This window comes from Rissa tridactyla, chromosome Z (assembly GCF_028500815.1).
Source record: "Rissa tridactyla isolate bRisTri1 chromosome Z, bRisTri1.patW.cur.20221130, whole genome shotgun sequence".
In the NCBI taxonomy this organism is placed as follows: Eukaryota; Metazoa; Chordata; class Aves; order Charadriiformes; family Laridae; genus Rissa; species Rissa tridactyla.
The window spans coordinates 66,553,921-66,568,898 of NC_071497.1; the positions used below are offsets into that span (position 1 = coordinate 66,553,921).

Below are 14,978 nucleotides of genomic sequence, written 5' to 3' on the forward strand. Positions count from 1 at the left end.
TCCTGTGAGAGATGAGCTTGTGTGGTTGTTCACCCACCACTCTGCTTGCTTGCTTGTTTCCTCCATGTCTTTTCTTCTTCTGCAAACACTGAGACAGAATTTCTCTTTCCCTGGTAGAAGAGGACAGTTTGCCTTTGCATCTAAAGATCTGTTGACATCTAAGCAGGCTCAAATCGGTGTATAATTAAGACACACTGCCATCACTGTGAAAGTTACCACTTTATGGTTTCCAGCTTGTCTGCTAGGTCCCTTGCTCCTTTATCCAAGAAAAATCCCTTCTTTTATAGCATTTTACGGATAAGGCTTTCTGCGGTAATGAAGCTAACTAGCATTCCTAACTCTGCATAAGGCAGTCGAATGTGTGGTTTAGGTTTTAGGGCAGTATTCTTACACTAGAGGAGAAAAAGGAGTCTAAGAATACGGTTATTCAAATATCAGTCAAAAATGATATGGAGGAAGTTACTGCTGGTAAAATCAAGCCTGTGGTTCCTGGAATCTTTAAAACAGCCTATGTGAATTAGTATTTCTAGTTGCACTGAATTTTTACTGGATTCAGATGCCGCGCTCACTTGAACATCTATGAAAAATCCCAGCCTAAACTATTGACATTTTTAATTTAATGAATCTGGAACCTCTTTGTTTTACCTTCTACATCTTCTTACCCTTCTTCTGCTACTTCTCTGTCTCTATACAGTGTGCACTGAGGCCTTGATTCCATACAATGAAAGTTGTGTGCTTGGGCCTGCGCATGGTCACCAGTGTTGTAGGACATGGGACCCTCTGCCCTTGTAGACTGCAACAAAGAAAGTCTGGATTTTAAATGTGTTGGATAGGCATGCATGCACAGCATCTTTCATTCAAAGGCTGCTTGGTAGATGATCTAGGAACAAAGCAGGCTATGAAGCTGGGTTTGGCTTTCTAGGGATACCAGACTTGGTGTGAGAAGACAGCACGTCAGAGTTTATAGGGCAAGGCTATCCCTGACGGGGGAGGCAGCCATAAATCCTCTGCGCTGACATTTCCCCCTCTCCCCTTCCAACGGAGCGTGCACTCTGCCATACACTCCAATTCAATAGCAGATTTACTGGCTTCAAGTTCCAGTCAGTAAAGGAATATAAAACAATTCTGATGCTTTGAAACTGAAATGTTTATGAACTGACAGTCTGCTCTTGGTTGATTGCAACACAGTTCAGTGCAAGGGTGACGCTTTGAAAGGCCTGCCAAAGAGCTCAAAGCAGCCCTGCTGAAGGGCAAATATATTCTCAGAGACAGCTGGCAGACAATATATATGAGCAGAAAACTTAATGAATACTTTAACCTATACAATCACAAAAGAGAAATGGGAAGAGACAGAATAATGGACATATTTTCTGGTGAAGAAAATGGAGCACAACTGAAGCAATTCAATTAGGGTAGAGTCTGCTGCTTTTTTTGCCTCACTAAAAGGGTCTTGGGTAGTAGAGCTGTCTCTAGGCTCACGGTATTTTGACAACCAGTGTTGAGATTTTGTTGAATCTCTTTGTTTAAGATTCACTCAATTCATGCAAGGCATGAGAGGGGAAGAAGTAGGAAGCAGCCAGCCTCGAGGGCAGGGCAGAAGCTGTCCCAGAGTTGCTAAGGTGTGACACACTCAGGCTTGACTTCAGTGCTGGATAGTGTAACCAGGAGCTGGGATTTATGAGGGGAATAGGACAGGAAATGAGAGATAAACTTTAGCCACAGTTAACTCAGGTCAGGGAAATTCTCAGGAAGGCTAAATAATCTGTAACCTGACCAAGCACCGAGGGATGTCTGGGAACATCAAATGTTATGAGGCGTGTTTAGCTTCCTAAAGTGGTTCTGTTATCCCCGTGCTGCTGGGATGCCTGTTCCGTACAGTTGGGGTAAGCAGATAAACAGTAAACAAGTATGTGCAACAATTAAAAACTATTAGCTAAATTACCTATATTATTGTGGAACAAACTGTCTTTGCCGTTAAAACTACTGAGATTTTTGCTTTCATTTCTGATGCTTACACTACTGAGCTGTGCTTATCTTTTATTGCAGCAATAAAAAGAATTTTACTTTTGTCATGGACTGCCATCCAGGTTCAAATATGCACTGTGCAAATGCAGACCAGAAAGACAGATACATCCCCAGACCAGGAATGGTGTGTGTTTGTGTCTCATCCAGTGAAATGCCTGTAATTCATGTGAAAAGGGGTAGTTTACTGGGACAAAAGAACACACAAGATCGCAACATGGCTGAGTTAAGTGGGATTTTTTTAATGAATATGATAATTACTACAGCCTGAAACATTTAATGTTTTTCAGTTGTAGGCAAGTAAGTGTGGGGAAGAAAATTGCTTTCCTCTATCGCTATGTAATAAAAGGTATAATTGCAAAAACCTAAATATCCAAAGGGCTCTGTGGAATCCATTATTTGTTTTCTCACAGGGGTGGGTATAAATGACTCGGCAATTTGCTTGTGAAAGGAAAAAAGTACTTATGTTAAAGTGACCTGTTTATCTCAGACCCTTAATATCTAACTCGTAGCATCTGATGAGCTGTTTAGTCAGAAATGGTCAGAAACATGGAAAACCTTCATCTGAAAGGTGAATAAGATTTTATTTCCAACTTTGCTAGAAAGTGAGGTATGTTGATGGCAAAAGCTGTCATTGGTGCCCTCTGAAGTTATGTGCAGTCTTGCAAAATCAATATGCAGGCAGCCTTTGTGATCCTGCCGCTTGCTTTGGCTGCAGGTGGGAAAGCTCCAACTTGATAATACAGAGCAAAGTTCAGTTTCTGGATTGTTTGTTCTTAAGTAATGTGCTGAAAACATTGCAAAGTGACAGATGGTACAGGACTTTCCAGACATTCCATTTCCCATTTGGAGACAGCTTCCATTTTATTTTGTTTATGGTTGTACCTAAAGGAACAGCTGGACTTTGAAAGGCTGCAGGCCTGAGAGCTGAATACCAACAGAAATGTATCCAATAAGTATTTACTTATGTGGTGCTTGTGAGTGTGATGGTACAAATCAGTGAACTAGAGGATCCCTGTGGAAGATTTGGAATGCATGTCAATATATTTAACAGGTGTCTAACCAGGCTGCAGTAATACTGCCAGCGCTGAAAAATTAGAGAAGGTACCTGTGTACAAGAATGGCTCTTTTCTGTTGCTTTTCAACACCAGCTATTCTTTTGTACCAGTCTGGAAGAAAAATGAATGTTGAACATATGAATAGTTCAATAGGACATACAGGAAGGTCCATCTATTCTCTTAACTTGGCTCTGCAAGTGGCTGCCAGCTGGTGCCAAGAAATATATAACAACAGGGAAACTGCATGATAATTCTAATCCAGGACAGTCTTCTAGGCTCAAGCCTTAGCCAACAGGAGCATAATTCATATCAGTGAGGGCTGCCAGGAATCATTTTTCTTCCTTGAACTTACCCAAATGCTTTCTAAACCCATGTGAGTGTCTGGTACCTACAAGGTCCTATGCCTAGAGGCTCTCCATTGCTTAACTGTGTCACTGAAGAAAAATATTTTGTTTATTTTGAGTCTGCCACCTCACATTTTCATTTGATACAGACATGTTTCATGCAGAAGAAGATAAGGAACAGTCATGCTCTATTCACCTTCTCCCTTCTACTCAAAAGTTTATAGTTTTCTATTATGTCCTCCTGTAGACATCCCTTCCCATACCCACCATCTCTTTTCTAGGCTAAAGAATCTAGTCTCGCTAATCATTACCCATCTGAAGCTGGTAGAGCTTTTCTACTTGACCTTGTTGCTCTTCTCTGCTTTTTTTTCCAACTTTATAGGACCAGAACTGCTTTCCGGTCAAGTTTTTGGCACGTAATGAATTTATAACGTGGCACGTGATTCTGTCTCTTTCCTGTTAATTCTTGAACCTTGATTTTCTCTTTTGACAGAGCATTGAGTAGATATTTTCATCGAACAGCTTAACATCACCAAGGATCTAGTTTTTGACTGGAAGCAAATAAAATATTTGGATGTTGAGTTGGGAAGTCTGATTTGCTAATGTGGAATAGATTACAGCTCAGCAATTTTGGCCATTCTGGAAAGGGGGAGGGTTAGGGAACAAGAATTGGACAAGTTAAGTCTTCTCCCCACCCCTGGTTATGGCTGGAGCCAGAGGTCGTCAGGGTGATGCTCCCTGATATCTTTTTCTATGGCAGCAGAGCTGTAACTTTTTTCCCTTCCAGGTGAGGTGAGGGCAGAGAGGCTTTTGGAAACAGTCAGCTAGCACTGACTCAGCAGGAGCAGAGTGGAGTAGCTTCTTCCACTGCCCATGCCACCACTGCCAGGGTGAACTTTTGATCTATCTTATTTTGAATGCTTTCTGAGCTCCTGTGTACAGCAGGTTGTGATGAAAATTTCCCATGTTATTCTGTTGTAAAATTCCATTTTTGCAAAACACATAAATATCTGAAGAAGAGCTTTTAAGTATTTGGAAAACACAATACTTTGCTAGAAGACAGAAAAAAATGACCTCTTGCTGCCCACCTGCAATATTCACATCAGTTTTATTTTCAATGTACTGTAAATCTGAGCGGATAGCCTGTACATGCTATTCAGGAGCAAAAAATTATCTACTTGTCTTTGTCTCTGCTTTGGAACAAAAGAATCATAATGCTATTTCAATTTAAATATATATGTATTTATTTTAATGTCTGTCTCTTTCTGTATATATATGCTGACTTCCTACCACTACAGCTTCTGAGTATTGCCTATTGACCTATCAATTCAGATTATCTGCCAATAATATTGTTATTAAATAACATTACATTGAAAAATGTTAATGACTATGATTATTGGAGGTTTTGATCCAAATATTCCCACAGGCTGTGGTATACCTATTGCTCATTTTCTCCAGTTTGCAAGAAGACAGTGAAAGCTCTTTGCAAATGATGAGGGGCTTACTTATGGAAATGTCATGGGAAATATGTTGAGTAGCACAAAGCTTGCAAAAGCAAGAACTAAAAGATTATCTTTTTCAGCCTGTGTGTATTTGAAACAGAAAAGCCTGGATGAATATCTATGTGCCTAACCCTTGCAAGGTTCTTATCAGCTTCATTTTCTTTCTGCAGAAAAAGAAGGAACTTAAAAACTTAAACAGACAAAAGAACTGGAGCAAAAAACAATGGGAGATCGGGGGTGCTGGTTGACAGCAGGCTCAATAGGAGTCAGCAGCGTGCCCAGGCAGCCAAGAGGGCAAACCCTATCTTGCGATACATCAAACACAGCATGACCAGATGGTCAAAAGAGGTGATTATCCCACTGTATTTAGCATTGGTGCAGCCTCACCTTGAGTATTGTGTTCAGTCCTGGGCCCCACAATTTAAGAAGGGTGTGAAGGTCCTTGAACGCATCCAGAGGCAGGCAACAAAGCTGGTGAAAGGGCTGGAAGGAATGTCCTATGAGGAGCAACTAAGGACATTGGGCTTGTCAAGTTTGGAGAAGAGGAGGCTGAAGGGAGACCTCATTGCTCTCTCCAGCTTCCTGAGGAGGGGATGTGAAGAGGGAGGTGCTGATCTCTTCTCACAGGTATCCAGTGACGGGACACGTGGGAATGGGTCAAAGCTGTGCCAGGGGAGGTTTAGACTGGACATTAGGAAGCATTTCTTTACCAAAAGGTTGGTCAAACCCTAGACCAGGCTTCCCAGAGAGGTGGTTAATGCCCTAAGCCAGTCAGTGTTTAAAAGGCATTTGAACATTGCCCTCTATAATATCATTTAACTTTTGGTCAGCCCTGAAGTGGTCAGGCAGTTGGACTAGATGATCGTTGTCAGTCCCTTCCAACCTGAACCTATTCTAGTCCAGTCTAGTCTAGTCTAGTCTATTCTCCCTGTGTCTTTTGTTTCACTTTTTCCTAAATGCACATTTAACTTTTTGGGCACACAACCTATATTTGGAAATCTCCCCATGATTACAAAGAGGTTTAACATAACATCATCTGGCTAAAACACATTCAACTGTTCAAACTAGCCTTAGAAGACAACTTCCCCAGTAGTCCCAAGAGGTGATCTAGTGTTGGGCTAGGAAGATCCATTCCAATGACACAGGTATCTGATCTGACCTGAAGGAGACCTATCTAGGCGTATTTCCTCTAAAGCATTTAGGACTGTAGCACTCTAGCACTGAGCCAACACTTAGATTTGAGTATATGGATCTGAACACAGTACATGTTATGAATCTTAACATTTTTATATTAAATCCCCACCTGTAACATTGGATTGCACTGTACTTCCCAACGTTGCAGAAACTGTTACAGGAAAATCTATAGTAGGCCATGAATCTGGCACATACTGTGATACTTTTTCTTTTTTTGTTTGGTACTTTTCCCTTTTTCATTGTTTGGGGGGGGGGGGGCGGGGGGGGAGTTTGGTTGGTTTTAATTGTTTCAGGGCTAGTTTGTGTCTTGATTCTATTTTGATTGTTTTGATTGAGTTTCTTTTGGGGAGATGAAATGAATTTGGTTTTATCTTGAAGAGTCCCCATGTGAAAACGTTGTGTTAGTGTATTGGATTTCAATGATAAAAGTGACAATGTCTCACTTAAAGCACACAGGCAGCCTGAATTTAGGCAGAAAGCTTTGAACTGCCTGAACAGCTGGTGAAGGGATAGTGGTCAAACTCTTCCCGTGAGTGATTTGCTGATGCCTTTCATTATCTACGTAGACCATCCTGAATATCAGCTGAAGCACTGAAGTCTGATGTCTAATATAAAATGGTGAAAATATCCTTCACTGCACGATACAATCATACTTTGAAGGATTAAAAAGTCAGGCTTATTTATGCACAAATGTTTCAAGAGACAGGACAGTGGAGGTCAGTGGGCTGGAGAAGACCCCATCAGTCCTGGAGGATTCTGAGCATGGAGCATGGCAGTTTAGTGCATGTGTGCTCCTTCACCCTTTCACTTTGCTCTCCTGCCACTTCTGAATATTTAATTAACTTCAAGAATATTTAATTCTGTTGTACTGGAAATTGCTTTGTGGCTACCACAAATGAACTTGTAGCTAAGTAAAGAAGCTCTACTCTTTTTAGCACTGACATTCTTCTCCATAGTCATCAAACCCAGGTGTACTACTGCAGAGGAGTGCGCAATCGCCCCGCATTGCTTGTCTGTTAGAGGAGATGGGAGAGAAAGAAAAATAATAATAACAGCATTACAGACCTGAGGAACCTCAGCTACCTCATTCTTGAATCCTACAGTGAGAGTCCACTCTGACTAGTCCTTGACTTCAGTTGCAGCTCAATGTGGAGGAAGACCATTCATCTTCAGTGTTAAGTAACCGCTGCCTTCCAATACAGGATTCTAAATTTCAGGGTAGGAGAAGCTTCCTCGTTAACAAATACTACACTAATAAAAGCATGTATAGGTTGCATTATTTGTTTTTCATGGTGTTTCCCATTTTTCCTTCTTGTCTTCTGGAAAGAGATAAGAAATAAATATATACAGCTATTAATCTTCTGTACTGATGTTTCTGCAGATCCAGGGACATCTTGGGAAGTCCTGAATGGAAGGTTTTCAGTGCCGTTCCTGTGCCAGAGGCATGTTGTTGTTATTTTAGTGGGCAGATCCTTTCTATGCTTTTTTTTGTTGTTAATGTTTTATTACATACAGCAAAGCAATATGCCATTCTGGGCACTGCGCTAGAAAAGCAACAATGGAAACAATAACTGTCATCAGGCGTAACTATAGGCAGCCTCTGGAAAAAGAATGAAAGAAAATAGTAATAACACAGTCAAACAGGATAGAAGTATGACTAATGAATGCAAAAGCTCCACCAGCAGCAGAGTGTGTGGGATTTTTATTTCTATTTTAACTCTGCAGTATTGTTCTTTAGTTGCTGCTCAAATCTAGTAAAAACATTTGGAAGGGAAAAAGTATTTGCTTAAGGTGGTTATGAGTGGAAAGTCTGGTGGAATGATCTGGGCGGTGCAGTTTGGCAGTCAGAGCTTAATCCTTCTGTGCTGTAGCCCAGCGCACTTTGGTAAAATGGCATCAGCAATTCACTGTTGTACCCTCCGCTCCTTGGTCTAACCTGTGCAAGTCCAAGACTCCAGCACTTTTTAGAGCAGCCTAAAGAGAGCTGCAAGAAGCAGACATCGCTGAAAGCAGGAGATGTTTAACTGTGTCCTGTTTGCCTCAGATGCTCCCCTTCCATCAATGTGAAATGTTCAAACAGCGAAGGCATTGCTTTCATGTCTGTGGATTACCTGAGTTTTGCCTTACATAAGGAAAATTCTTAAGAAGCTCAATCAGCTAGATGAAGGCTGCTTTGTTTTGCAAAGCAGCTACGGTTACACTGAAGAATTTAGACCTTTGAGACAGCGAGCTCTTAAAGGCAAATGGGGGGAGCACTGTGCGGAGGTAAACGGGAGAAAACCATGTTCACGGGCCTCTTCTGTCCTCCAAAATAATACCTTTTGTGGGAACACAACCTCCCCTTTTTGTCCTGTAATGGTAAAACAAGGAGAGGAGTTACCTTGTGTGCACTATTGGATGTGACGCTATGCACTGTCACACTTGGAGAGCCTCTAGGCTGCCTGCCTGTGTCCTCAGCAGTAAAACTGATCTCATGAGGTAGCAGCTAGGGAATGTTTGCAATTTATATGATATCATTATCTAGTATCGTAGCATGCAATCAATCCATAAATATGCTTCTCTTCTGCCTTTCAAAAGCTGCTTGGTTACTCATTTACGCTTGGGATCATTGTAGTTCATATTGTCATGGGTTTGGGGATAGTTGTGCAACAGTTAAAAGGTCTTAGCTGTGTCAATGACAGGTAACAGGTACACTTAACTAATTCTAACTCATCCAAACTTGGAAACCAAGAGCAGAATTTTCCTAGTAAGTCACTATAGGGCAAGGTGGTTGCTATTGTTTCTTGGGAATATTGTTGCACTCTGTGGAAGTCTTGACTGACTGACAACATCTTTCTCCTGAGCAGAGGCTAGTAATTGAAGAAAAAAACCTCCAGACAGCATGAAGTGCATACTTCCTTAAAGTGGGTGTCACATAAAAGCTAATTGCCAAGCAATATAATTTCTGAAAAATCATGTAGAAAGTCTTTTAATGTTAATTTCCCAGAGGGGAAGATATCAGATGGCATATTAATTGCCATAATTTTACTTCTTTATCATTTGTGCTAGTCCTCACTGTTTCCAACACAGCATCAATCTTTTAGTCAATTTACAGTGCTGTTTATTGCCAATGTTAACCAGCTTTAGACCATCTAGTGGAGCATAAATTTGCAAACTGACTTAATCTGTAAATCCTGGTATTATATTTTTACTTTGAAAAGTATATAGGTATCCCTTTATTATAACCATATTTATTTGTAGGTATGATACCTGTAATCCTTATTCCTCTGCCATTCTTTATCTACCTCCAGAGATTTCTTCCTGAGATTTTAGTCACCTTCGTATGTACGGATTTTCTCTTGAACATATACACTGCAGATGCAGAAAACAGCCAGTCCATCTGGTTGTATTTCAGAGACTGTTATTTCATTTAATCCAAAACCACACCACAGCCTGTTTTAACAACATGCATGGTGCTCAGAAATGTTCTTTGGCGCATTTTAATTTATTAGCACAGATGTAGCCTAAGATGATGCACTGCATTTAGTTCACGAGTTTGGATTTGCTTTTCTGCTTTGATCCTTTAGAGGAAGCAAGTTTCTCCTCCCCCCCCCCCCACTCCCTTCCGTGGGAAGATTTAGCTCACACAATTCACCAATCTTTCAGTCCCTGGCAATCTTCAATGTGGATGTCTGCATCTCTGCCTTGATTCCAGGTCCCTTGCCTGGAGATGGCACAGCTGACACGTTCATCTCCATGTTTAAGGGCTCCTGCAGAGCTACCAGGTACCACATATTGGCCACTGTCAGGGCTGAGTTTGACCAGAGGCTGACCACGCTCATGTTTAGATGAGCTATCCAAAATGGCACATTTTTATGAAAATCCCTTCATGTTGATGGGCATTAGAGGCATTCTTTTGATGTATTTTGTAGCCCTAAAGCACATTGCTCTTAAGAAATACTAGAAAGTATTGAAAGATCCTCAGAGAGTTATGGAATATTGTGAATGGGAGGGTGGGATTTGGATGCTGTGAAAGGCATTTTCAGAAGTTTCTCTTTTTTTGCAGGCAGTGTAAACAATCTTTTAATTGTTTACTTGTTGCCTATTCTTCAGGCAACGTAACATCCTTTGCATTAATGCATTAGTCATCAAGCATGGGCTGTCCTAAATCTTAGCCATCTGGATTTCTTGTAGAAGATAAGAAAGAGTAGTGTGGGAGCTAAAGAAAACAGGAAGATCCCATGCAGAGAATAGAAAAAGCAATTGGATCATGCTGCCTCTTACAAAGCAAGCAAGCAAAAATATTTTATAACTGATCCTTGTCTGTGTCATCTCTGAAACCTTCAAAGACTAGCTGTTGTTTTTTCTTTTTTGAACATTGCCACTCTGAGAGAAGAAGTTGGTTTGTTAGCTGAGGGGATGAATAAACATTGATGAAAACTGATTTTATTTCTAACAGCTCTAAATGCAACTGATTTCTAAATTAGCTTTTTTCTCAATAATTAAGTTTGCAATTCTTATATACAGGCAAAGAAATGTAATTATGGATAAATCTTAAAAGAAATTATGTTTCAACTAGCTAATATTTTATAATAAATGCATTTACTTGATAAGTTCCAAAGTATGTATGGCACAATTCTCCTGTCATCCCACTTTACTTGCTGAGCTAATCTGTTTTGGTTTTTGTCAGCCACTGTTTATCAAGCACTCTGCTTTTTCAATAAATCTCAAATGAGATAAAAATGTGTTTAGTGTTGTTGACATCAGACCCCTGAAACCAGCTGCAGAGTTTCTATTGTTTGGTTTCAATGCTCACTAAAATGAATTTCCTTTCTGTTGAATCTAAGGGATATGATGAGTGACAGGCCATCTTTTTTTTTTTTCTTAATCACACAGATCTGTGTGTTCCTCTAGATGCCCTGATAAGCAGTGCATATGTGTGTGAAAGGAAGGGAAACAGGAATTCCTTTCGGAAGGGTGACAACCTTAGTATGACTAAAATGAGTTCAAGGCAGATGTTCCTGGCAGAAATCAACTGAAAACTCATATCTAAAACCTTGCACAGCTGCCAGCAAAGAGACTTACATTTATTTTGGCTCTTTTTCCAAACATTGATCTTGTTTAAAAAAAAAAAAAAAAAGTCAAACAAAAGCTCTATAAAGAGCTAGTTTTGTGCCAAGTATATAACACACTGACATGCTGCACCATGAAAACAGGACTTGGCAACAGAATGCCAACAAAATGTCATCCCAGCAGCCATGTTGCTATTCTTTGGTTTAATATGTGAAAGTTTCCATCCAGGGCAAACTCTTGCATTTATTTAAGCATCTGCTGGTGGCGTAATCAAAGTGGTGGAAGTGAGATACAGAGCCTTCCTCCAAGAAAAAAAAAAAAAAAAAAGAAATAGCTGTGTTTGATGGTACATTTACAACTTCAGTATGGAGCCTTTTCCTTCCAGACATCGCAGAAACACGTCACAGACTGCACTGATGCCCTTGGTCTCCTAACCAGCACTTGGTTCTTGGCACATGCTTCCTCCTATGACTCTGTTCAGCACTGGGCTCTCAAGGTTTCCGCCTTCCTCTTCTAGTCCTGTGCTCCTGTCATACAGAGCACTACTGCTCCCTTATTTTAAGACCTTGGGTGACAATAATTTAGAGCAACTACTAATGCCCCAAAGCTAAGAGGCAGTAGTAATGGATAAATGAGTTTGACAAGATGAGAAATGACATGGTTTGGTGTTTCATGCTGGATGAGGCCCTCCTTGTGGGCTGCTGGAAGTCTAGAGAAACACCATTAATATTAATAGGGTTACTCTGGTTAGCTGAATGAAGAATTTAACATGAAGTTCTGAGAAAAGTTGGATTTGGGGAATGCTAGATCAGATGATCCAGGAATCAGAAGTAGCTAAGCTTTATGATAGTGGGGTTGAAGAAATGCTATCATGGAACTGAAATATCTAATTATTCAAGGCTCTTGAAAGATGGGAAGATGGGGAGGGGAGGGAAGGGAGTAAAGTCTTGTAGCACAGTAGGAAGGTCGCTTAATATGGGCTCTGGTATATCCAAGTGGAAAGCAAGGCTGGAGTCTAAGGAGACATCCTGTCTACTGCCTCCAGTTAAAACAGGAATGTTATCCTAAGAGTCTGAGATTATAACATGCTGAAAAAAGTAGCTGAAGTAACTGAAACTTGAATTCTGACATCGTTTTTCGAACTTTAAAAAATACCACCAAAAAGCAAAGGGTAATAAAAAATAATGTTAAATCTATGACTGTTTGAAAAGGGAAAGGGCTGATGTAGTTTGAATAGAATTAAATCCATTTACTCCATGGGTCAAATGGCAGGAGAAGCAAGCCATTTTCTTATTTTCCCTGTTTCTTACCTGTATGTACATTTTTCAGCCCCGTCTTCCCAGTGGATAATTTCTTTCAAGCCTATCATATGGTCTTAGAATGCTTCCCTAAAAATGACTACCAGCAGGATTTCTCTAAATGGCTGAAGCACTGTCTTGCCCTTTCTAACATGATCTTCTGGAGCCTTAACAACAGGACAATAATGGTCAGTCTTCTATGAGATGTGTTTCTCCTTTGGCTCCCCCCCCAGGATCCATTCTACTTGCTGAAACAGCCAAGAGCACTAAGACGTATGTGGCAGGAGGCTGGACATTTTAAGAATTGAAGCAAGGCTACGAGTTTCCCCCCTTGAGACTCTCCATAATGTTTTGTGCACTAGGCAGCTCTATGCTGGGAATCCTGGACTGATGTGAAGGTAGCCCTGAGCAGGCAGATTTAGGCTAACATCTGCAGTGCAGTCTGGTAGAGTAATATTTCCTTCTAAATTCCAGAGGTTACTATTGTGTGTTTTCTGGAAGAGCAAATTCCCACCTGTTCCCTTCTCTTCCCCAAGGAAACCGCTTAATCAGATCTGACTGGACCATTGCAGGACAGCAGCGCTCAATACACACAAAGTATCTTCTATACTCTTCTCTCTGGCTTGAAATGTGCTTGAAACGATCCATATTTGAACAACGTGTCACTTGAGCTTGAACAGTCATTGTCAGCAAATTATATCACCAGGGTTAATATACTTGTTTGTCATCCTAACATTTCCTCTTTGTTGGTGACAGGACTGATTTAGTTTAGTTGTTGAATAATGTTTGAATATTTTTGACCCCTTCCATCTCTAATTCTGGTTTTTGCCCTTTCCCACTGTGCCTCTTATTCTTCCGAGTCTTCCACCTTCACTCACCCTTTATCCCAGAATTTCCCTTTCCCCACACATACTGCTGCTCCATTCTAACCCAGAGAACAAAGTATTTTAATGCAGAATGTATTCAACACCAGCATTGCTTTATACAATTTATAGATAATTTTTTCATAGATTAATGAATCTCCTGCCTGTTTGGGTTTTTTAACTTGCATCCTGTGTTTTCTGTGTAGATCATTTGATTAAGCAGTTTGTTCCCAGATGATTAAATCACACTGCTTTACCTTCAGGACTGAAAAAAACTAGCTACAGAATTATGTGAAGACTCATTTTCTATGACTTTCTTTTTTGACCCAGAAGACTGTTTCTGGGAGGGGTGTAATACATTCACCATTCAGAACCACTTTGGATAGTAGTCAGTTAAGATTTCATTATGTGGATCTTGATTCTTTATCTTCATTTCTATTTTTTAAGTACAGATTACAAAGTAGCAAGTACAGTTTCAGATTAGAAAGTAACTTTCTGCAGTACCAAATTTAGGCATATGAGCAACAAAAATAGATTTATAATTACATGAAATGCAGAGAACAAAGAAGGTTTTTGCAAAATTGCAAATATCATAGTTGCATGAACACAACTTCCAACAGGCAGAGCTACACTGGAATTGCTGTTTTTGGAATACGGCCCAAAGGATGGCCTGTTCGTGACCCTTCTTCATAGTGGCAACAGATCTGCAAGGACTGTCTAATACAGGCCAGTGTTGCATTAATCTATATGGGTTTTGATCAACTTCTCAATGACTGAATAATTTTCTTCAAAAGCTTTGTTTGATGAGTGAGACCAGCTGCTCTTCCCTGGCAGTGGATGAAGTGTTGTATTACTATTGATGCACCATTCCAGTGGCTACCATCAGCTTTCAGAGTGGAATCAAGAGTCACGTGCACTGAAGTGGTGTATCCTGGCTCTTTGTTTAACCATTTTTTTAGTATTTTTTCAGCCATTTCTGTGAAGGGCATGAGACACTAGAATCTTGTTCTCCTGCACTGTAGTTTTCAGGGAAGGTTATCCAGACTTTTTATAGCCAATTGAGATGAGTTTGTACTTTAATAACATAAAACCCCTTGTCTCTAAATGGGGATGAAATCACCAATGTGCTAGGGTTGCCTGCTTTCTCCACTGATCATCAACACCCATTAGTAGAACAACGAACTAGGATATGGAAAACTTAAGATAGTTAGGTGAATCCCATGTTATGCAACCTCTTTTCTGCATAATGATAAATGTTGAAACCTTCACCCATGTTTTAAGCTAAATATCGATTGAAATCAAGGCATTATTGCTTTAGATGTGGACTCTGGAGCCTGGGGGAAAAATATAAGGGAAGGACAATTTGTCTGTGTCTGCCCATCCCAGTCTATAAGCAGGGATGCTTTTTGGAGATTGGAAGGAAAGAGATAATGTAGTGGTGATTTGGGACACAACTAAGCATTGGTGTGGTAATAGCAGTTGTAGCCATATGATCAAGACCCATGTGATCACGGGACAGTGACTGGGGAAAATGATATTTGGTCATGGGACAGTAACTGGGGAAGATGATGTCTGTGACCTATTGTTATGCTGGAGAGCCAGCAGTGTGTGTGAGGGTTGTCACGTTGTGGTTGTAGGGGAAAGT

At 40.4% G+C, this 14,978-nt stretch overlaps 1 long non-coding RNA gene across 1 annotated transcript in view; it reads left to right on the plus strand.

The window, feature by feature from the left end:
* Positions 1-1,760: 1,760 nt before the first annotated feature.
* Positions 1,761-14,978, plus strand: part of LOC128903114 (uncharacterized) — a 121,860-nt gene continuing 108,642 nt past the window's right edge. The window contains exon 1 of the long non-coding RNA XR_008463999.1: positions 1,761-1,883. This is a non-coding gene — a long non-coding RNA (uncharacterized LOC128903114). The remainder of the gene's footprint in view (positions 1,884-14,978) is intronic.